Genomic DNA, 24429 nt, shown 5'->3' with positions numbered 1-24429 from the left:
CACTTCTCCCATTTCTGCCATTTGGCTTCGAGTCAAGGGCATAATCCCCCCAGAACAGGCTGCCTCCAAAAGTCAAGCCTCAAAATAAAACGACGACTTTTTTCCTTTTGCCTCAGAAACAGCCTTCTATAGATTGCTGCTGTTCCTTCAGCACTAACTTGCAACTGTTGCCAGGCAGAATTCACCCCCTCTGCTAGGCCTCTCAGCAGACAGGCTAGATCACTGTTACTTCACACAGCTTTGCCTCAGCCTTTTCCCGCCAAAACGGGTTGCCTCAGAGCTCCCTAATCTAGTCCCCCAATCTGAGTGTGCACGTTCTTCCACTAGCGTACCTCCCCGTGAGGTAAGCCTAGAAGATTACCTACGCGCCCTCAGATTTTCCCTGACTAGACCCCCCTTGCTCTGGGCACACTTGCCAAGGCTTTGCTGGACCACTGGACAACTGGACCAGTCGTATCCCACACGCTGGACACCAATCAATGTGACAACCCCAGACCTACTGGAATATGCCACACTTTAATTATGCTGCCACCAACCATTCCCTATAAGAAGTCACACAGACCAGGAATGGATTTTACTAAACAAAAGAACAAGGTTTATTTAAATAACAAACAGGGTAAATAAAAAGATCAGGTAAATAAGATACTGTAACGTGGCTTAGTCTCAATCATACATACAACAGTTTGGTTCACACAGAACACTTTAAAGTAAAGCACAGACCCTGAACCTATCAGTTCTGGCTACCTATAAAGAAACCTGAACCTATCAGGTATGTACTAACTGACACACAGTTGTACTCAGTCTGACACACAGACTCCCACTCCTCATTTCCACACAAGCTCCAAATATATATACAGTACAGCTCCTCCCCCTGATGTCCCGCCTTCCACTCCCCATAGGATGGAACTTTCCCTCCAAACCCATGACAGACAGGTACCATCAGTGCTGTATGTGACAGTACCGTCGTATCACACCTTCCCTCCAAGGAGCCTTCCTCCTTCCCATTTTATCCTCACGAAATGTTGCTATTCACAGATTGCTCTAGTACTGGGGGAGGGGGGAGGGAAGGAAAGTAGATTAGCACTGAGCAGGAGGTATCGGTCTTTGGAACTAGAGGCCAGGAGTTCAAATCCCAGGGTGCTTCCCAGAGAGGAACCAGCTGGGATCATGTATAGCATGTGTGGCTGATGGAGTTGCTTGTCCTGCCACCTGTCTGGTGCTGGGAAAAGCTAGTGGAGCACTAGATAGAAGGCATAGTAAACCACTTCTGACTACTTTATATCTAGGATGTCCTGGGTAGGGGGGTGGGTCGTTGCCTTAAGTTGGTATTGACCAACTCTTTGGTTGGTCAATGCCAACTTGGCTATGTCACTTAATTATTATTAGTGGAAGTATACTGCTTTCTTCTATTTTCCCCCTTCATGTTTGCATAAATGTCATTAACATCTGTCTACTGAGGCTATATGTACTCCATGCCTATGAAGAACTGGGCTACATCCACAGGAGCTGACAATCAACAGAATTTACTAACCTTGGTGATATCACAAAAATCCTTCTGGGGTTTCTTGAACCTCACCCTTCATCCCTAACTAGCCAGGGATTGCTGCTAGCTGTACTGAAGAGAGGGAGAGATTCAGAGTCGATTAGATGGAGAAATAGCTTGTGTTTGGGCCCACTTGTGGCATTGTCTGGGGCAAGCTATTTCTGGCATTCAGACAAATTACCCCCAGATTATGAACCAGCCCAGCTTTGGTCTGGCCTGAAGGCTACTCTTTTCTTGATCGGGGCTGGAGCGTTTCCTGTATGACCAGAAAGATTGCTTTAAAGGAGATTACTCCTAGTAAAAGAACTCTTTCCAGCATTATTAGATATGATCCATTACTCCTGGTCCCTTTGGCTGATATTCTAATAATAATAATAATAATAATAATAATAATAATAATAATAATAATCATCATCATCATCATCAATCATCATCATCATCAATCATCATCATCATCATCATCATCATCATCATCATCAATCATCATCATCATCATCATCATCATCATCATCATCATCATCATCATCATCATCATATGCCACCAAGTCAATTCAGACTTATGGTGGCCCTTTTCAGGGTTTTCCAGATAGAGAGTACTCAGAAGTGGTTTATCATTCCCTTCTTCTGGGGACGCCCCGGGACTGTGTAGCTGGCCCAAGGCCACACAGGCTGGCTGTTCTCCTGGGAGGCTCAATGGGGAATTAAGCTCCAAGTCTCTGGCTCTGCAGCCAGATACCTAAATCACTGAGCTCAATATCTGATTGTGCTTCAGTATTTAATACAATACCATACAGTGTGCAAACCAGACTTAGAAATGGAACAGTATTTGGAACCCTTTGAATTTGGGTCACAGAAGATACCAGAGTAATTTTAAGAAAGAATATGATTGCAAAAGGTTACTGTCCTGCTTGGGGTATCTGTGTAGCACAATAGGAATACTTCAGCTTGAAGCCAATCAAAGACACTCTCAATAGAAAGAAGGGAGCCATACATCCTTGAACAGGAAGACAGGAGTAGCATGAAATTCAACAGGTGCCGTATTTGCAAGGCGACTGGCTGTATAAGATGACCCCCAACATTTCCACTTAAAATATAGAGTGGACGGCTCTCCTGCGGCGCCGGTGGCAGCTGCCGGGGCTCTGCCCGGGCCTGCCCTGGAAGTTCACGGCCGGCGGGGAGTAGGGCGAGGAAGAGGGGAAGCGGCTGGGTGGGTGGTGGCAGGAGGAGGAGGAGGAAGAGGAGGAGGAAGAGGGGAAGCGGCCAGGTAGACGAGCGAGCGAGCAGCTGGCTCAGCAGTGAGAGGGCAAGGAAGAGGGGAAGCGGCTGGGTGGGTGGCAGGAGGAGGAGGAGGAGGAGGAGGAAGAAGAAGAGGGGAAGCGGGCGGGTGGCGGGCAAGTGAGCGTGCAGCTGGCTCAGCAGCATGGGGCAGCAGGCAGGCCAGCGGCGGGCTCTGGCCGCTCAGGCATGGCCTGCTCTGCTTCCATCCATCCATCCAGACCGACTGCCTGCCTGTCTGCCTGCCCACCTGCCTTCCTCCCTGGCCGGGGCGGCCCCGCATCACTCACTCAATGGCCTTGGTGGCTTCTTACTGGCCCAAATGAAGTGCACCCAGCGTACAAGATGACCCCCTCCCCACTTGGAGGCATTTTTTGGGCCAAAAAAGTCATCTTGTACGGCGGCAAATACGGTAATAACCAGGCCAAAGTCAACAAGCTACAGTAATTAGTCAGACAAGATAGCAATGGACTGATAGGGAAAACACAGAGCAAAATGATAAACAATTCAGGTCAGTCACGGCAATGAGGAATCCAGTAGGCTCAGTTCACGCTCAAGTTCAAGGTAGGTTAAACCATATGCATCCTGCACTGGATAAAATTGAAACTAGAACTTACATGGTGATAATGCTGGGAACGATATTCAAGTCTTAGGTGTGTGCCGAGAAAGTGTGGATAGGGGCTTGCTCTTACTGCGATCTTTGACTTGAGGCATCTGCCTACTTAAGAAGAAGCCTTCCCTGAAGTTGGGCAGTACATCTGAGGGCCTACCTGTCTAGTGCAGATGTTCTGCCTTCAGGGCCTGAGCCTGGTCTTCAGGAGACATGATGACTTACAGCCCAGAGGAACCTGGGCTATGGGGGTCATGGGGGTCTTCTTCCTTCTCACTAGAGGATTTCTCCACTGAGGCCATGGCAGTCATTTCCCCAGGAACCAGCACCTAAGGGAAGTCTGTATTAGAGATGGGCACAAATAAAGTAGTGGGGCTTCATACGAAGTTCTCTGCGTGACACCAGAGGTGCCACACATTCATTCCTTCACTTCATTCCCAGTTGGCTGGCCCACTCACCTTCCATCCTGTGCTGCTGGGGTCCTCCTTCTCCAGTGATGGGCCAGTCTGGTCAGGAGCTTGGGCTGCCCTTCCCCACCACCTCTGGCAGCCGACCACTCTGACAAGGAGGCAAGATAGTTGTACTGTATAACTATTTTTAAGAAGATTGCTTGTCCAACACTTTTAAATAATTTTAATTTAATGCCAGTGAAATGGACAGGGATTTGAACCCTGATCTCTAGAGTCCTAGTTCATCACTCTATCCAGTGTACTACACTAGATTGTATTAAATATATGCACTCTTCTTCTTGATCCTAATTTGCAGCTTGTGGATGGAAGCTAACACTAGGACTCAAAATTACTGACATTACTTGAAATGATATGACACTTATCCCACACTTAAATGATGTATTTAATCCTAAAGGATGGGGCAATATGATCATAGAAATCAGGATTAGTCAAATCGTATCTGCTGATAATGTAACAGTCCCTTCAACACTGTAGTACTCCAGCGCATGTTGCTCAGCTTATAGATGGACTTTGAATCAGGTCCTGCCTCTAAGGCAAGGCAAGATTCCAGAGAAAAGCTGTCTGAAACCATAGAGAACTTCATTAAAGACATTTCTCATAGGAGATACCACCATCTGCAAACTGAGACATGCTAATGGCCGTTATTAGAGATGAATGTATAAGAAAATTCAGTTGCCTTTTTTTTTAGAAAGAGGAAAAAGCATTCAGACTGAAGACACCTCTCATGGGGGAAACCAGTGCAACAGACACCCAGCACAAACTGGTATCTCAGAGACTCTTCAGAAGTTGTTTATTATTATTATTATTATTATTATTATTATTATTATTATTATTATTATTATTATTATTATTATTATTATTATTATTATTATTATTATTATTATTAGTATTAGTATTAGTATTAGTAGTAGTAGTAGTAGTAGTAGTATTAGTATTAGTAGTAGTAGTAGTAGTAGTAGTAGTAGTAGTAGTAGTAGTAGTAGTAGGATGATGATGATGATGATGATGATGATGATGATGATGATGATGGGAATGGAACTCACTTTCCTGGAACTTAACAGAATGTATAGGAGTACAGAGCACATGAGCCAAAAGCGTTATGTGTTATTTAAGTGCTATCTGAGTGTTCTTTCGGAACAAAAAAAAAACCACCAAATTATTATTTAATTAGATACATGAGAAGAGAGTTACATATCATGAAGGACTTAATAAAGAAAAAAAGAGATGCTGATCACAGATAAAATCTAAAAATGAAATTGCAAAGGAGTTATTAAAAGTCCGTATTCCTCATCTTTTCCCAACCAAATGGAAATTAATGATTTTTTTTCCCAAGACAGAACAATTGTACCCAGTTCACCAAAGAGCCTACATTACATCTATCTCAATAAATCATTCTTCAGGAAGTTCAAGAGATTCTCAGTAATCTAAAATTATTTAACTCCTAGTTCTTGAACAGTGTGATGCAACATTTTACAGTATAGAACATCTGAAAAGTAGCTACACCATTGCTATTAATAATGATGATTGTGTGCTGCCAAGTTGATTCTGACCTAGTGTGACCCTTTCCAGAGTTTTCTATTTATACAGTACTCAGAACGGGGTTACTCTTCCCTTCATCTGGGAGCATCTGGGGATGTGCAGCTTCCTGAAGGCAACATGGGTGGCTGCTTATCTTCCAGGAGGCATTGTAAGGAACTGAACTCTTAATCCCTGACCCCAAAATCAAGTTCACCAGCCCGTCACTCCAGCCCCTCTGTTGATATGGCCATGGTTTCATTCTATTATGCGGGTTAACCCAAGTGCAGAATCCTGGTAGGCGACTCGAATAACTGTCATGCTGGACCAACATCTGGAAGCATCAGATTCCATGACCCGTATTTCTCATGAATTAGGCTTTAAAGATGTTTATTTCCATTTTTGCCAAACTTCTATGCTGAGTTAATAATGGTTAGATTCACCCCAAACAATTTGATTTCATTTGAAACCAATCAATTTTGGATCCTATTAGATGACTCTTTTGTGAATATTTAGTCCATCATAGTTCACACACAAACACACACACATAAGAGAGAGAAAGAGAGCAGATCTTATGTGCTCGCTTTCTTTGACACTGCTAAGAATTTGTTTAGTTAGAAATGTCTGTGAAACGGGATGATTTCCCATTAAAGGCCAAAATCATCATCATCATCATCATCATCATCATCATCATCATCATCATCATCATCATCATCATCATCATCATCATCATTCTTTCTAAGCAAGACACTTGGGTGGAACTTGGCCTTGCTAAATCTCAAAGCCTTCTGTTCCAGCTGCATCCCTTTTATGCAAAGATATTTGCAAAGCGCCTGAAAGATAGGCAGAATTCCCAGATAGAAAATGCAAAACTCCCACCTCTAATGTACTTTGTGAACCATAAAAGATGGACAACCCGCAAATCCACTGAACTATATAGCTTATTCATCCTTACACAACTTTTGGTTCCTTAATCCTACTCACTAAAAAAGGAAAGAAAGAAAAAGGCCTCACTCCAGAAATCCATAATATTATTCTTGAGTCAACATGGAATATTGTAACGGGTTTGAGGAAAGTCTTAGAAAGGGACCCTAATGTAGAAGCTGATATGGCAGAAAGCACTGTTCGTTAATTTCCACAACCTTTAAAGAGCACTGCCCAGAAATAACCCCTAGATAGTGCTTTACCTCATTGAGGATTAGTTATTCCAACAAACGTCATCCAGTTGTTGAAGCCACTGTGGGAGTGTAGGGTCATATTTGCATACATGATACACGGTCTTGCCCACTGGAGACCTTTTTCTGGAAAGCGGTCTTCAAAGAGCAAGAAATTAGATCTCACAAATTAACAGCATTAACACTTGCTTTGGCACTATTGTCACCCTCTGCAGGTGCCAACTTATCCTTAAATCATACACGTTTGTTAACATAACATTCTTATGTTCGGCAACAAGACTAATGACTACAACTAGATGGAAATCCAGGGCACATTTCACGTTCTCATAATAGCAAGTCTGGTGGGTAGACTTAATGAAAAAAAAAAATCTCTCCACAATGGACTCTAGGACTGTCCTATAACCAATCAGCTTTTGGGCATATAGTTTCCTTTCTTCACTTTTATGAACTCAGGGGTGCTGCTCTGTTTCATCTCCTCTCACTCACACAGAGTTATGAAAGTAGTCACGGTAATGATTCAGATACAAAAGGCTCTGTTAGCAACTTTCTAAATCAGCTGCTTACAGTTTAGCATGTTGTGCTGTCATATTTCATAGGGCTTTGTTGTTTGTGTTTTTTCCTGGAAAAGTTTTAATTTGAAAATCACTAGGTGTCTGGCTGCCGACAGGTTTTAATGTACCTCAGGTTTAGCATGTGTTTTTCCTTCCAGCATCTTGACAACTGCCAGAGACCTCAATCGCGTAACAATTGTCCCTCAGCATTTCAATTTTAATGTCCATGCCACATTGCATTCTTTCCACTAATGCAGTGGTCCCCAACCCCCAGTCTGCGACTCGGCAGCAGTCCGTGGCCTAGGCAGGAGTGGACCACAGACACAGATCTCCCTGTTCGTCCCGCGATCGCCCCCCATGAGTGCTGCTGCATGCATGCACGTGAGTGCACTCCGCCCCCTGCAAGCGCACTGTGTGCATGCGCATGAGCGCCCGTTTTGTTGTTGTTTTTTAACAAGGGGATGACAAAAAGAAAAAGGGGAATTGAGGTTAATAGGGAAGAGGAGAAACAATAACATACTAACATCCATTCTATACCTATTGCCATATCAAAATTCCAAATTATTCTTTTTACTATTTTCTGCCTTCCAGGTTTAAGTTCTCGTTTCAATATATGCTCTTCATACGCTGCCTGTTGATTCAGTCCATTTGTAGAATAAGCCCCATCTTTCTGTTGCCTTTTGTAAAGGACAATCCTTCATCACTTCTGATAAAATGTCCATTTCCGCTGTTTCCTGTATCTTCTCTATAAGGTCTTCTTGTTTCGGTACCATCGGACTTTTCCAATTTTTGGCATAGAGAATTCTGGCTGCAGTAACTGTGTATATAACTATATATTCCTTTGTCTTATCTATGTTATCAGGTATCATACTCAATAAAAACAGTTCTAGGGTTAATGGCACCTTACAGAGCAATATTTGTTGTAACACAGCATGTACTCTTTTCCAATACTGTTTCGCTACTCTACATGACCACCACATATGATAATAGCTTCCCACTTGTGCTTCACATTTCCAATACACATTTGATACATCTGTATACATCTTCGACAGTTTTTCTGGGGTCATGTGCCACCTATAAAACATCTTATATATATTCTCCTTAAAATTAACCTATCTTGTGAGCTTTATATTATTTTGCCATATTTTCAACCATTGATCAATATCAATATTATGCCCTATGTTTTGTGCCCACTTAATCATACATTCTTACCCATTTCATCTTGCATTTTAATTTCTAACAGATAGTTATACATTTTCTTAACAAATTCATCATTTGAATCTAATAAAAGCTTATCAAACATCGTTTGTTCTGAGTAGAAACCTTCTATTTTGTTTTTTGTATATCTAGATTCCAGCTGTGGTCTGGACCACGAGTCTATATAGATATTCTGTTTCTCTAGCTCTTCTTTAGACCTTAGTTCACCATCCTTTTTAAATAAATCTTGGTATCTTAAAAGTTTTGCTTTTGTCATGAGATTAGGTTGTGTAAAGGCCTCTATAGGTGACACACATACAGGTGTTTTGTGATAAATTTGTTGTATAATCTTTCTCCACATTCCCAATAAAGCTCTTCTTATCATATGTAAATTAAAATGCTTTTGCTCTTTATCCTTTTTATACCATAGATAAGTGTGCCAGCCTAATTGTAAATCGTGTCCTTCCAAGTTAAGTAATCTATCATTTTCCAAAGTTATCCATTCTTTTATCTAATTTAAAATACAGGATCTACAATACAGAACCCAATCTGGAAGACCAAAGCCAGCCCTCTGTTTAGCATTTTGCATTGCCTTAATTTTAATTCTTAGTTTTTTACCTTGCCATATAAATCTCATGATTATCTTACTAAGTTCTTGGAAAAAGGACTGTTTCAATATGATAGGAATTGTCTGAAATAAGAATAGGATTTTTGGCAAGACACTCATTTTAATCGTCGCAATCCTTCCCAACAACGATAATTGTAAATTTATCCCATTTCTCCAAATTGTTCTGTATCTCCTTCATCAGCACCCGTTTGAGTGCCATTGCACGCAGATGTGCGAGTGCGCTCCACCCCCCTGTGGGCATTCCAAGCCCACACAAGCATGCCACACACACCGTGCGAGCATGCCATGCCTCCCCAACCGGTCCGCAAATGGGAAAAGGTTGGGGACCACTGCACTAATGCACCTTGCCATTGCAACAATATCCTCAAACTGAGAAACAGCATCTGTGTTCTCTTCTTCCTGTCTTAGGTTGTACATCATGTTATACTATCAAGCCTTATCCTATAGATACTATCCCCCCACACACAGACTCAAATCTGAATTTGAGGGCCCTCTTCTCTCGCATGTGCAGGCTTAGATCACCGCAGGAGCTTCATATCTCACTGCTGTCTGAGGCTGCAGGGGAAATATTGTGTTCTGGACACAACTCCCCAGACTCCACACCGAGCTACAGCCCATGCTATGTTGGCTGTGGGATTCTGGAACTTGCCACCCAACATGGATAGATTTCCGTCTCTGATCTGAGGTAATGCCGGTGAATCTGCAGAGTAGCATTTCCTTGGTGACAACGCTCATAATCAGGGAACCAGAGGGAACAAACCCAGGTTGAGGAGGTAGAGGATGCATGTGATAATGAAGAAGATGACTTTGGAGCCGTAGAAGAACAATGTAGTATCATCTTACATCTGCCTCACCTCAAACTTGGCATGGATTTAGCAAGAGTAAGTGACCAAAATGTTAATCTTTCTGAAACCAAGATGGATGAATTTCTGTAAAGTGGAAGTTCAGTCAACCACATCTGGAGTTGGTCAGATAAGTTAATTAACTTGGATTTTAGCCATCATATCAGAAGAAAAGGGAAAGACCAACAGTCTCCATCCTAATTTTAAAAACATGCCTACTAATTGAGGTGAAATAAGATTTATTCTTGAAAACAGCTCACTGTATGTCTATGCATGCATGATATTTTTTTTTCATTTTATATTTATAAGGACAGGCCGAACTATTTCATAGCATTTCTAGATGCAAAATATAATGCATCTGTTGTTGTTACAGTATTTTTCTCCTTTCATATTTGCATTGATTTTGTACTATAATTGTTCATATTTGTTTCATGCAAGTAGGCAGCAGAGAAAGCTGATGAAACTGCTCTATATTTAGTAACTGGAAATGTGTAAGTAGATGTGTATGCTTTATACATTAAACACTGGAGAGGATATATTTACAGTATACTTACAGTAGCCTTGGAATGTGTCTATGTTACATAACAATTTTTTGGAAGTAGGTGCTTAAGTTGTAGTAATCTTCAGTCTTTTGAAACTTAAGTCACCTTTTTTTTTTTACAGGTGAACAAAGAAAGAAGACAGACTGCAAATAGATCATCCCAAGGCTTCTCATAGATCAATTCTGAAACAAGAAACCATCGTTTCCTGTTGCTGTGAATGCTGTAAAGAATTTTAATCAGTACTGCTGAATTAATGGAGAAAAGCTGTGGACAGTGTTGCACCAATTGTAAACTGAAGTAGTAAGTAACAAAAACAGATTTGTTAACGTTTGATAAAATGTTCTCAGACTTTGGAACTCCCTCCCACTTGAGGCCAGGCTGGCCCCCTCTTTGCTGTCCTTCCGCAAGCAGGCCAAGACCTTTCACAAGCTTTCCCTGAGTGACTGGCTGCCTGAGTGGAGATTGTTGTACCTTACTGCTGTGAATGTGTTTTGGTGTTGCATATGCTGTTTCTATGGCTCATATTTGATCCTTTTTAGTATTTGTATACTCACTGTTGTTAGCTTTATTATTGTCTTTTTAATCATGTAAACCACCTTGTGTCCTTTTAAGAAGGGCAGGGTAAAAATATTTTAAATAAATAAATATTAAATATATGAATTATATGGAATTCAGGCTTGACCACTTGAATAATATATTCTTGTGACCATCCGTTGACACCGGTGCTTCCCAAGAATAGATTCCATTGGTTGAGGTTTCAGATCCCCAAGGTATGCAACAAATATGGACAAAGCATGGGAATGGTGTGTTCCTCATTGCGTATTGTGTAGAGCCCCACCTACTCTTCCCCACTGGCCAGCTGAACAGCCATAAAATACTGCTTTCCTTCTGTTATTAGTAGCAGGAAAACAGGAGTCTGTGTCAGGATTGCTGAGGGCCAGCGAGGTTCACCCTCTCTACTCCCTCCAGCAGTATTCTGATTAGTAGTGCCTGCTGCCACTAGCAAGTAGCCCGCAATTACAGGGGCCTGAATCTGGATTTCTTGGGGAAAAAATAAAGTTTAGACAACTTATGCAATTTCTCCCTATCCTGCCCCCTGATATCTGTAGAAAAAAAGGGGAGATGTGTGCTTTCCCTATCTGCACAATGCAATGTTCATGTGAATGAATATGCACGTCCATGTGTGGCTCCATTTGCATCACCAGGTGCCAAGGAACCCCTCAGTGCATTACAACAAGGAGCTGTAATGGGTCTTGGGTTCACATACCTGCTCCTTTCTCACCCAGTACAACCACAAGGAATTTAGAAGTGTTCAGTTCTTTTCCTAATTCTATCTTGCTGTGATGTCCAATCAGAACAAAGTCATTTATCACATGTTTGTTGAAGCAAAAGAATGTTAGATGATACTTCACAAAGCTACCTTGTTTTAGCAAACCATGGTTGAGATTAACCACAGTTTTGCATCTGAACATCACAATAAACCATGGTTTCTGTAAAATGGAAGCAGAGGTGTTGGTTCTCATAGCTACTCTGAAGGAAGAGAAGGAATAGTATCCAAGCTCAAATCTTGCCTTGGCTTATTCATGTAATGACCAAGTACAGCCAATGTACCATTGTGTCTTACCTGAGAAGCTGATGTACAGTTGCTGATGTTTTGATGCTTTGTTCTGATGTAGTTGCAGAATGTTTAGATGACCTTTTAGATGCAGATTTTTGTAAAGGCAGCAGGCACTCTTCAAAATCTGACTGTTGGACATAAAAGACAATATATAAATTCTTCAGTAAAACATAAAATAAAGATGTGAAGTAGCCTTTGATTGTAGTTCTATAGGCCTTTAAGTGTCTTTATTCATGTTTATTTCAGAAAGGTCTCTGCGTGTTATAGATTTCAAGGTATTCACTCTAGGCAAATGTCATAAAGCTTAGTTTTAAAGAACCATTGGATGGTAGAAAAATACTATGGAAGTGCAAGAAAGCAAGCCAAACCATGGCAAGGTACAAAAGGGATAAGGCTGGATGGAATTTCTGAACATGTGGCTATTAATCTCACATCCTGAGACCCCTGGCACTTCTAAGAGGTATTTGCATTCAAATTCCATTATAGATGGAAAATCACTTACACAGGGAAGCACCTGACAATTCTCTTGTCTTTCAGCAGTTTCCCCTGATGTATCAAGCAATTGTCAGAATTTACGGCTCACTCCCATACAGTTCAACTCCTCTGAGGGTATGAAACCAATAATTTCACTGTGAGTTTAAACTATTCCCTTTTTGGGACAAAAGGCAAAAATAGAGTTATGAGACATTCATGCAGGTTAAGAAAAACTTCAGGGCCAGGTCTGGCTTCAGTGCACCCCACGCCTTACAACCGGCACCTAATTTAAAACTGTGGAATTGATATTAGAAGACAAGAAGGATCCCAGCCAGGAATCAAGAGCACTTCCCTTGGGTACTGCCTTCTTATAGTGAAGAGAACCATTTGGGGGATGGAAGGAGAATGTGTCTGATTTCCTCATTGCCTATGCTATTGCCTGACCCCATGGTTATGAAATGGGATGCCTAACACAAAAGGATAGCAAAAAAGGCACCACCTTTACTACACAATGGCTGAAATTCTGTCGCTTATTCTTGCAAGTCATAAGTAGAATAAAGGTAAAGGTTCCCCTTGACAATTTGTCCAGTTGTGTCCGACTCTAGGGAGCTAGCGTTTGTCCAAAGACAATCTTCCATGGTCACGTGACCAGCTTGACTAGACACGGAACGCCAGTACCTTCCCACCGAGGTGGTACCTATTTATCTACTCGCATTTTTGCATTTTGCATGCTTTGAACCGCTAGGTTGCTGGGAGCTGGGACAAGCGATGGGGCGGTGGGAGCTGGGACAAGCGATGGGGGCTCACTCCGTTGCGTGGATTCGATCTTACGACTGCTGGTCTTCTGACCTTGCAGTACAGAGGCTTCTGCAGTTTAACCCACAGTGCCACCACATCCCTTTTCATAAGTAGAGTAGGCACAATTAATAAGTAGGAATTTGGTGAGTCAACTATTCCATAAGTTTCATTGATTCAATGGGCCTACTCTTGTTGCAACTTACTACATTAAGCAATAGAAATTTAGCCAGCAGGCAACAGCTGTCAGGGCCAGTCCTACTCTGAGTCCCCATGAGACACTGGCTTCAGGTACCTGAGCACAGGGATGGGAAATGCGCTATTTGGGTAGCTTTTCTCCAGCCATCTGGCTCCAAGGCATTCCATGGTGCAGGCATGGTTCTGGAGTACGTATGGTTTCTTAGGTCACCTCTGCCAAAGCGTCCTGGTTCCAAAGACCCTCAGAACCAAGTATTCCAGAAACAGTCATAGGGGCATCATTACACCACCTCCGCTTTCTCTTCTGTACTCTTTTATCAAGAGTGGTGAAGGATGCCTAACTAGATCTACAGGGTTGCTCCCAATTCTGTTCCCTGCTCAAGTGAGGGAGAAGAGCTGCCTCCTCATCCAGGATGCCACAATCGGATGGTCAGATGGATGGATGTAGCCACACATCCAACTGATGTGGATGAGCAGCAGCAGCCCCTGTCTGATGTCTGGTGTGGCGCTCCTCTTCCCACCTCAGATGGAAGGACCGCTCCAGCAGCCCCTGAAAGCAGCCAACACTACCACTTGCCTGTTTTCATATTAACTGCAATTTACTCTTTCCACACCTCTTTCCCTCCCTCGACATTCAGAAAAATATGAAAGATTGGGACTCTGACCATTTATACAAAATACAGTTTCTATAGATACAACAGTAGACATGTCATGAACATTAAAAAAGGGAGTGGGCAGAGACAGATGGCTAGTGGGGTCTAATCACTGAACATTAAAGCACGTGAACGAAGCAATACCCAGATACTTGGTATCCTTTGTGATCTTATTTTCAGTGTGCTAATGCCAGTGCTTTAGCACAGTTTCTTTGTATTTCCTGAAATAAATATTTGAAATGAGAGAAAGCTTATCCAATTATGGTTACATCATACTGATCTACACAAAGAACTTGGATTTTAGTGAATAGATGAAGTGAGGGTTTATTCCATAAAGCAAGTGAACTTTTGATTTTTTAAAAAATCAAAAATGGAGGCCGTCCGCCGGGATCTTACCCCCTATTTGAAACCAGTGGATCGAGCAGAGACGTCCAGCGCTCCGTCTTGCCCAATGAGATTTAACCGCTTTCAGCCTGTGATGTCAGACATGGTGGACAGATCGCCACTACCTCCTCCCTTGACTCTTGCTCAGCCTGGCTAACCAAAGTAGCCAGGCCTATAACATCTGAATGGGCTACGGCAATAATTAATGGGTCTCTCCAGGAGACGTGATGTGGATACAACTGTAGACATATCATGAACATGTCTCCTTGCCCTAAAGTAGACACTCATTAGGCCCATTAGGAAGAAACTGAGCTTGGCAGCGGATGATATTGGTAATTATAGGCCCATCATCAATGTTTCTTTCCTCAGCAAGGTAGCTGAGAGGGTGGTGGCTGACCAGTTGCAGGCTCTTCTAGATGAAACCAATGCCCTGGATCCGTTCCAGTCAGGCTTCAGGCCACTCCACAGCATGGAAACAGCATTGGTTGCCCTGTTTGATGACCTATTGAGGGAGGCTGACAGGAGCAAAATGTCTCTGCTGGTCCTCCTCAATATCTCAGCTGTCTTTGATACCGTCAACCATGGTATTCTCCTGGGGAGGCTCTCTCAGTTGGGAATTGGTGGCCTGGCTCTTGCCCGGCTCCATTCCTTCTTGGAGGACCATCCCCAGAGAGAGCAGATTGGAGAGAGTTTCTCAGCCCTGTGGAGCCTCAATTGTGGAGTCCCGCAGGGCTCAATTATCTCTCCAATGCTGTTTAACATCTATATGAGGCCGCTGGGAAGGGACATCAGGGGATGTGGGGCTTCATGTCATCAGTATGCTGATGATGCTCAGCTCTACATCTCATTTTTTCCAACAACAGTGGATGCTGTTTCGTCCCTTGAATGCTGCCTGGAGGCCATTCAGCAATGGATGCAGGAGAACAGACTGAGGCTGAACCCGGGCAAAACGGAGGTCCTTTGGGTGGATGCCCCAGACACTAGTGGTTTGGGAAACTCCCTCTCTTTTCGGGGGTAACTCTTACTACCAATAATGCGGTTCACAGTTTGGGTGTACATCTGGACTCGGCGTTCACCATGGAAACCCAGATGGCATCAGTGGTCCATTCCGCACACTTACATCTTCGGCGGATTGCCCAGCTGCGTCCCTATCTTGATGTGGGGATGCTCACCACTTTGATCCATGCGCTTGTAGTCTCAAGATTAGACTACTGTAATGCGCTCTACATGGGGCTGCCTTGGAGACTGACATGGAAACTTCAGATGATGCAGAATACAGTGGCCAGACTTCTTACAGGGGTGAAAAGGTACCAACATATTTTCCCCCACGCTGGCTGTCTTGCATTGGCTGTCTATTCGCTTCTGGGTTGATTTCAAAGTCCTAACAATGACATATAAAGCCCTAAATGGTTTAGGACCTTGATATCTGGCAGAGGGCCTTCTCCCACCCAGTACTCCAGATTCACTTGTTCCAGCCAGGCCAGGCAGCTGAGGGGCCTAACGCCGAGGGAGGTCCGGAAGGAAAGAATGATGATCCGGGTCATCTTGGCAGTGGCCCCTCACCTCTGGAAAACTTGCCTGTGGAGATCCGCCTGGATCCCTCTCTGAGTGTCTTTAGAAGAAAAGATTTGGGCAGGCTTTCCCTCCTGCCGTATTCTAAATGCACATCTTGCCATCTTGGATTTATAGTATATATTCATTGTTTTAACTTTTTTAAAATTTCTAATGCTGCTCAGAGTAGACCTTTGGTCTAGATGGACAGGGTAGAAGTCCAATAAAATAAAATAGATAAATAAAATTTTGAGTTATCAGTTGTAAAATACCCAAATTCTCATATTTAATCATTCTTTTTTAAAAAAAATACTGGTGTTTGTTGTTTTCTTCCTTACACTTGACACACGTAATTTATTGCAATGAAAGCAGTTCTTCCAATTCCCTCTATTTTTCCCTATTTGAAGAACAACCTATTAATTTATTTTTTTGAATGTATAAGAAAGAAACAAAAGAGAAGAAAGGCCAAATGACTGCATTTTTCTAAAACAAAATGGAGAAGCAAATTTGCTGCCACCTTGAAATGATAAGCCCACACTTTTGCAAGTTTTTTTATACTTGGGGAAAAACACACACACTCAAATGCTCCCCAGTCCCAAAATTTTTATGATGGGCTGGCTGACATGGAGACAACTATGCTCAGCTCAGAAATAAGGCTTCTCTGCAAGTAAAGGAACTGAGAATATCTTCTGTCTCAAGAAGTTATATATCTGTCCTTCTCAGACGCAGTGGAAAAATACAGAACACATGATGACGCATGGCAAAAGCCAAATCACAATCTCCAATCCAGCAGTTTTGTTTTGTTTAGTTAAGTTGTGTCCGACTCTTTGTGACCCCATGGACCAGAGCACCCCAGGCTCTCCTGTCTTCCACTGCCTCCCGGAGATGGGTCAAATTCATGTTGGTAGCTTCGATGACACTGTCCAACCATCTCATCGTCTGTCATTCCCTTCTCCTCTTGCCTTCACACCTTCCTAACATCAAGGTCTTTTCCAAGGAGTCTTCTCATGAGATGGCCAAAGTATTGGAGCCTCAGCTTCAGGATCTGTCCTTCCAGTGAGCACTCAGGCTTGATTTCCTTTAGAATGGATAGATTTGTTCTCTTTGCAGTCCAGGGGACTCTCAAGAATCTCCTCCAGCACCACAATTCAAAAGCATCAATTCTTTGGCGGTCAGCCTTCTTTATGGTCCAGCTCTCACTTCCGTACATCCAGCAGTAGTCCCAGCTATATCCAGTTGCTGCATCAGTGTTACTTACAGAGGACTGGACTCATCAAGTCTCCACCGATTTAACAGACCTATTGTAGTTGCAACTTACTCCTGTATTTTAGCCACTCTGTGTCATACCGATAGAGCAAGTAAATTTGAATCTATCTGCATCAAAAAATGAATTTAATTTCAGAGTAATTCGAGAATTAGGCACCATGTGATGCAGACTGTATGAAGATCAAAAATGTTGTCATGTGTGTAAGTCGCAGTCCCATCGTATTTGGGGACAGTCGGAAGAGGAAAATCTGTTGCAAGTGGGTAGGCTGCCCTTGAGAAACGCAGCCCTGGTGTGCACCTCTAACTTACATCAAACATGAACCTTGTATGAGGACTGAAGAACTGCTTTTTGCCACCTTCACTTTCATGTGAAGTGGGCACACATGGCCCCCACAGGTGAGCATGGGCATGCCAAGTTGTCCTGCTCACCTTCTCCTCACAAGCGAGAATGACAACACAAAACGTAAAATGTTTTCTCCTCATCTTCAAGACAACTAATCTTTACCATATATATAAATTGCGCAAACTGCGTAGCTAAATTACAATAGCTGCTCTGAGGTGTTACGTGGACATTCAAAAAAAAAAAATCAGGTGTATCAAATGAATTGGCTTTTTGATCACTTGTCCAGTCCTTCTGTGCTTGTGCTGTGTGTGCTTATACGTGATGTGCTTCATCAAGAGATTGTACAAGGATGTGTTATGCAAATTGCAGAAAACCTGTTTTTTGAAAATGAGACTTGTTCTCATGCTGAGGGAAGAAGCCTGGCAGGATCAACAAACTCTAGCCAGAAGGGCTGAATGTGTCAAGACAGCCTGTCTCCCCAATAACAGGTAATTTATGAAGGTTTCCTCAAATTCCTAGTGCAGTGGGAATACCAACCCGTTAATGTCTATCACTGTATATACTTGAAGGCTCCAGACCCTACAGATGTTTACACTGTAGGTATGCATTTCAGAGGGCAGGACTAGTTGCTAAGCAAAGGACTGGATAAGGGTCCCAATGGTGCAGTACTGTTTCTCATTAGCAATTTGATATCAGAGGGTGTTCTATTTTAACACAGCTTATGGTTTGCACATGTAAAGGTCTCACTTCAGATTCCGGCGCTTCCAAGTACAATGGACAAACTGGAGCTATTCTGTATTCCATATGCAGAAGCCAGCTGAATTCACAGTCAAATTTTCCTTCAATCAATTCCTGAATCTTGAAATCAAGAGCATGAGATGATGGAAATGATAAAGTTTGATGGGGACACGGGAGAGGGCTTCTCTGTGGCTGCTCCAGACTGGCCCCATCTTTGCTGTCCTTCTGCAAGCAGGCAAAGACCTTTCTCTTCAGACAAGCCTTCCCTCAGTGATTAACTGCTGAATGGGGGTCTTTAATGGATTGTTGTACCTTGCCACTTTGAATGAGCTTTTGGTGTTGCTTTGGTTTACCCTCTTTTAGTGTGGTATTTGTTTGATCCTTTTTAGTATTTGTATACTTATTGGTTTTAGTTTTAAAATATTCTTTTAATGACGTACGCTGCCTTCAGGAGAAAAGTGGGGTAAAAATATTTTTAAATAAAACTAAAGTTTTTAAAAAACTAGTTGCTGCTAGTTATAAACTATTTTTTGGTATTAAACCTTCCACCTGAGTCATGGAATCAATAGATGTCATCCCGGAGGAGTGGTGATGATATGAAGGAGTTGCTTTCTGACATTTTTCCTAACAGTTTCACTACTCTTGAATCCATATTCAAATTTGTGGTGTCTTTGATAATATTTGTGGCAATATTCCAATCTTCACTCCCTTGCACATGAAGAAAATCTAGGTTTGTATTCGCGAAGGCTTTCACAGCCAGGATCTAATGGTTGCTGTGGGTTTTTTGGGCTCTTTGGCCGAGTTCTGAAGGTTGTTCTTCCTAACGTTTCGCCAGCCTCTCTGTGGCCATGGGCATCTTCAGAGGACAGCATGTTCAGAGGACAGAGTGCTGTCCTCTGAAGATGCCGGCCACAGAGACTGATGAAACGTTAGGAAAAACAACCTTCAGAACATGGCCAAAGAGCCCGAAAAAAACACAACAACCACAAAATCTAGGTTGTCTGCCTCTTTGAGCACAGTGGTATTGACATTCCTGAGATAATTATTTGGGTGAAAAACACTGAAATGGTAAGTGAGGTGAATAATAAAATCAACTGTTCTTAGCCAGGATGGACACAGGTCTAATGAACAAGTAGCTGATCTCAGTTCTCCAAGCCACTTATTCACATCATCAGGTTTTTAAAAAAATTGAAATTGTTCACCTGAAGTGGGCAAAATGATGTCCAAGTTCCCTCTCCATTATCTACCCTTAATGTGGAGTTTCAATCAGAGTGGATACAAATGATTTTTCCCTGCAAAATGTTTTGTAAATTCATACATTGGCCTTCTGGGGGCTCCTGATCTGTACTCAGGCATCTAGGATGTAAGGGCCCTTTAGTACTCAGAACATTTCCACTGGACAAGATTGTGCTGATGCAAGGTGGGAGCAAAGAATTTATGATGATGATGATGATGATGATGATGATGATGATGATGATCGATTGATTGATTGATTGATTGATTGATTGACTGATTGATTGATTGATTGATCGATTGATTGATATACTGCCATCTGGCCATCAGGGCCACTCTGAGCAGTTTACAGCAGATAAAACAACAGAGTAACAAAATAATACATATGCAAAATAATAATAATACAATTGGGGCATAAATCAAATATCATAAAGTGCAGTAAAACCAGTGCAATACAATACATTATAATTAAAAGCCTAAAATATAAAGAGAAGAAGCAAGACATCTTCACTCTCTTCTCCACTGCACAGCAGGACCTAAAATGGGCCCTAAGCTATGCTCATATCATGTTTGTAGTCCCCACTATTGCCTGATCACCGAGTCAAGAGCTTTGATTCTTTGCATGTGTGTGTTCAGTGCTGTCAAGTTGGAACTGACTTACACTGACCCTAATAAGGCTTTCAAGGCAAGTGGTTTTACCAGTTTCACTCCCCCACCCCCACCCAGTTTCCATGGTCAAGTGAGTATTTGAACCCTGCTCTCCAGATTGTTAGTCTGTCACTCTATCCATTACACAACGCAGTTGCCTTACCTCCTCAGAAAATAAAGGAGCTTGTAATTTTCATAGATGACATTTAACATAGATCAAGCCTGTCATCTGCGTCTGTGACAACCCCAGACCTACTGGAGTATGCCACCCTATACTTATGCTGTCACCAACCATTCCCTATAAGGAGTCACACAGACCAGGAATGGATTTTACTAAATAAAAGAACAAGGTTTATTGAAATAACAAACAGGGTACATAAAAGAATCAGGTAAATAGGATAATGTAACGTGGCATAACCCCAATCACACACATACAACAGCTTGGTTCCCACAGAACCCTTTTAGGGTAACGCACAGACCCTGAACCTATCAGTTCTGGCTACCTAAATAGACACCTGAACCTATCAGGTAGGTACTAACTGACCAACAGTTGTACCCAGTCTGACACACAGACTCCAACTCCCCCAACTAAACTTCTCCACACAAGCTCCAAATATATATACAGTACAGCTCCTCCCCCCTGATGTCCCGCCTTCCACTCCCCATAGGATGGAACTTTCCCTCCAAACCCATGACAGACAGGTACCATCAGTGCTGTATGTGACACCTCCCCTCTTTATAAGTTGTTTTGCAGGGGAAAAGCTAAAGTGCTTCTCTCCAAAAGAAACAACCAGGATCAAAACACAAAACATTTATACATTATAACACAATCCCATACTTACTTTAAACATTAATATTCGCAATACATTAAATTACCTTTATTAATACAAACCAAGCCTGTTCAACAAACAGGTACATTTAACTTTTGGTCACCAAAATATACATAGTCCATGGTTTCTTCGCCGTCTTCACTCGTCGGGTCTTCTTGACAAGGCGTCAGCAACACAGTTCATTGACCCTCTGACCACCTTCACTTCGAAGTCAAAATCTTGCAGGTTTAAAGCCCACCTCATAAGTTTACTATTATGGGTTTTCATTGTCTTTAACCACTGCAGTGGTGAGTGGTCAGTGCACAGAACAAAATGTCTTCCCCAGATGTAAGGTTTGGCCTTCTGAATCGCGTATACTATGGCCAGGCACTCCTTTTCCACGGTTGCCAAATGTCTCTCACCTTTCTGGAGTTTCCTACTCAGGTAGGACACTGGATGCTGGTCACCATTTTCATCCTCCTGGCGAAGAACTGCTCCTACCCCGCTGTTAGACGCATCGGTGTAGATGATGAACTCCCGGTCGAAGTTGGGAGCACGCAGCACTGGATAATGGATGAGCGCCTGCTTCAACCTCTGGAACGCCTCCTCACAGTCGCTGGTCCACGGGATGCGGTCATCAGTCTTCTTCCGCGTCAGATCGGTCAGCGGAGTCGCCATCTCGCTAAACCTCGGGATGAACTTTCTGTAGTAGCCCACCAACCCAAAAAATGATTTGACTTTTTTCTTGGTGTTGGGTCTGGGCCAATCACGAACGGCTTCTATCTTGGCCTCGAGGGGTTTTATCACTCCTCCCCCTACTATGTGACCCAAGTATTTTATTTCTGGGCTACCCAGCTGCAGTTTGTTCTCTTTGCAGGGCCTAGGCCAAAGCACTTCCTCCCCTGGGTTAAAGTGCCTCTCCCTGGCTTTCTGGTCATACCAGGTTTTCTGTCTGACCGTCTGAGCTTGCAGGTTTTCTGCTGCTAGCTCTAGGTTTCTCTTCAGGTCATTCATTAAAGTGTCTATATACGTCACAACATCTTGTGGGTCATCCTGGGTGATCTGCTCCCAATTTTGTTTGATTAAATCAAGTGGACCTTTCACTTTTCTCCCAAACAAAAGTTCAAACGGACTGAACCCGGTACTGGCTTGTGGCACTGATCGATAAGCAAACAAAAAGGATTGCAGCTTCTGGTCCCAATTGTTTGGATTCTCAGCCAAGTAAGCCCTAATCATGCGCATCAGAGTCCCATTGAACTTTTCCGTTAACCCATTACTTTCGGGGTGATAGGCAGTGGTTTCCTTGTGTTTACTTCCACAGATTTGCCATAACCGTTTCATGAGCTTTGATGTAAACGATGTGCCCAAATCTGTGATTATTTCTGAGGCAAATCCCATCCTGGACATATACCCCACCAAGGCATCTGCCACTGTGTTAGTTTCAATGTTAGTCAAGGGAATGGCTTCGGGGTACCTCGTGGCATGGTCCACAATGGTGAGAATGAACCGGTTCCCCCTCTTTGTGGCCTTGGGCAAAGGTCCCACAATATCCACTCCTATACATTTGAACGGGGTGTCAATCACAGGCAAAGGGCACAACTTCGCTTTGGTCCTGTCACGGTTATTCCCCTGCCTCTGACACACATCACATTGTTTACAGAACTCCTTGATCTGCTTCCCTATTTCAGGCCAGTAAAAATTTTGTGTGATTCTCTGCTGTGTTTTGTTCACCCCTAAGTGTGCAGCAAACATGTCAGAGTGCCCCCTTTGTAAGATCATGGGGCGATACTTTTCAGGTACCACTAGCTGACTTCTGATCCCATCTCCCCCTTTTGAGATATTCATCAGGGTCTCTCTATATAAAATTCCCTTTTTCTCACGAAATCTCGCTGGGGTTTCAGGTGTTAGCTGGGTGTCTGTCACCTTTTCAAAACACTTTTGGAGAGTGGCGTCTGCCTTTTGCTCTTGGCCAAATTTGCTGTCCGTGGCTAAGGTTTCTACCACAGCTTCGGGACTACCCTCACCTGCTTCCACCTCGGGCTCTTCAGTACCCCCCTGAACTGTCCCCGGGGTAGCTTGTGAGCGTGTAATCACTAGCACCCGTTTCACATGTTCATCCAGGTCATTTCCCACGAGCACGGCTGCAGGCAGAGTCGATGAAATTGCTAGCCGCCAAACTCCCCTCCAGCCTTGAAAGCTCACAGGTACCTCAGCTACTGGCAGTGAGATCACCTGCCCCTCAATCCCTGCCACCTTCAAGCTCTCCTTTGGGATTATATACTCCCTAGGAATAATGTCTGGATGGCACAGGGTCACCTGGGAACAAGTATCCCTTAGCCCCCTATACTGATGGTCAAATATTCCTACGTCCACCCCTGCAGTCTCAAACAATTGCGAATCTGTCCTCACTAGTAAGCAGCGCTTGACCTCCACAAGAGGACCATTTTCCCCAGCCTGATCAGCAGATGTAACTGGTCCAGATTGAGTAGCCATGGTAACAGGCTCCCTCAATGGCAAGGAGCTTTGCTCTGTCTGGACACAGAACACAGCTTTTGGCTTGGTTCCACTCAAATCATGAGGTAAATTTCCCTTTAGCTGCTTTAATTTCTCACACTCTGAGATTAGATGGCCCTTTCCTTGACAGAAATAACATTTTCTGCTGTACTTGGAGTCTTTCTCATCTGGTTTTGGTTTTCCCTCCAAAATCTGAGGTCTTGGTGGTTTCATGTCTGAGGGCTTCCCTTCAACCTGGGCCCCTCCCCCTTGCTGGTTTTTCCCTGGTCCCTGAGAGTACCTGCTGTAGGTTTCTTTGGGCTTACCCACAGTTTTCCCCTCAGCACCTAAGGGCTTCCTTATTTGGTAAATAAAATCTGCGATCTCTGCCGCCTCTGTCACCGATTTAGGTTTCCTCTCCCTCACCTGGAACTTCAGTTCCCCATGTAGGACTGAATAAAATTGTTCCAGCGCTATCAGGTCTTTGAGCTGCTGGAAGGTCTCTGTCCCCTCCTGAGACAGCCATTTCTCTAGCAACCTCACCAGTTGGGCCCCCACTTGGGTAAAAGTCTGCTCTGGTTTTTTTGTGAGTGACCTGAATCTTTGCCTCAGCTGTTCCGCATTTATCCCATGTCGGGCAAACACCAGTTTTTTAAACTCAGCGAAGTCTTTCAGCAGTTCCACTGGCATCTCTGCATAGACTTCTGCCAGGCTGCCACTGATTAAAGATCGCATAATGGTCATCTTCTCAGTTTCCCTTACTGAGAAGTCCACAAACGCTCTTTCCACGAGGGAAAAGAACACCTCAGGGCAATCTCCCTTGTGGTACACAGGGAATTTCTTCAGGTCAGTTTTAGACAGGCTGCCTTCCCCATTCC

The sequence above is a fragment of the Pogona vitticeps genome, chromosome 1 (genome assembly GCF_051106095.1).
Source record: "Pogona vitticeps strain Pit_001003342236 chromosome 1, PviZW2.1, whole genome shotgun sequence".
Taxonomy (NCBI): Eukaryota; Metazoa; Chordata; class Lepidosauria; order Squamata; family Agamidae; genus Pogona; species Pogona vitticeps.
Note: the sequence above shows the minus strand (reverse complement) of the source record.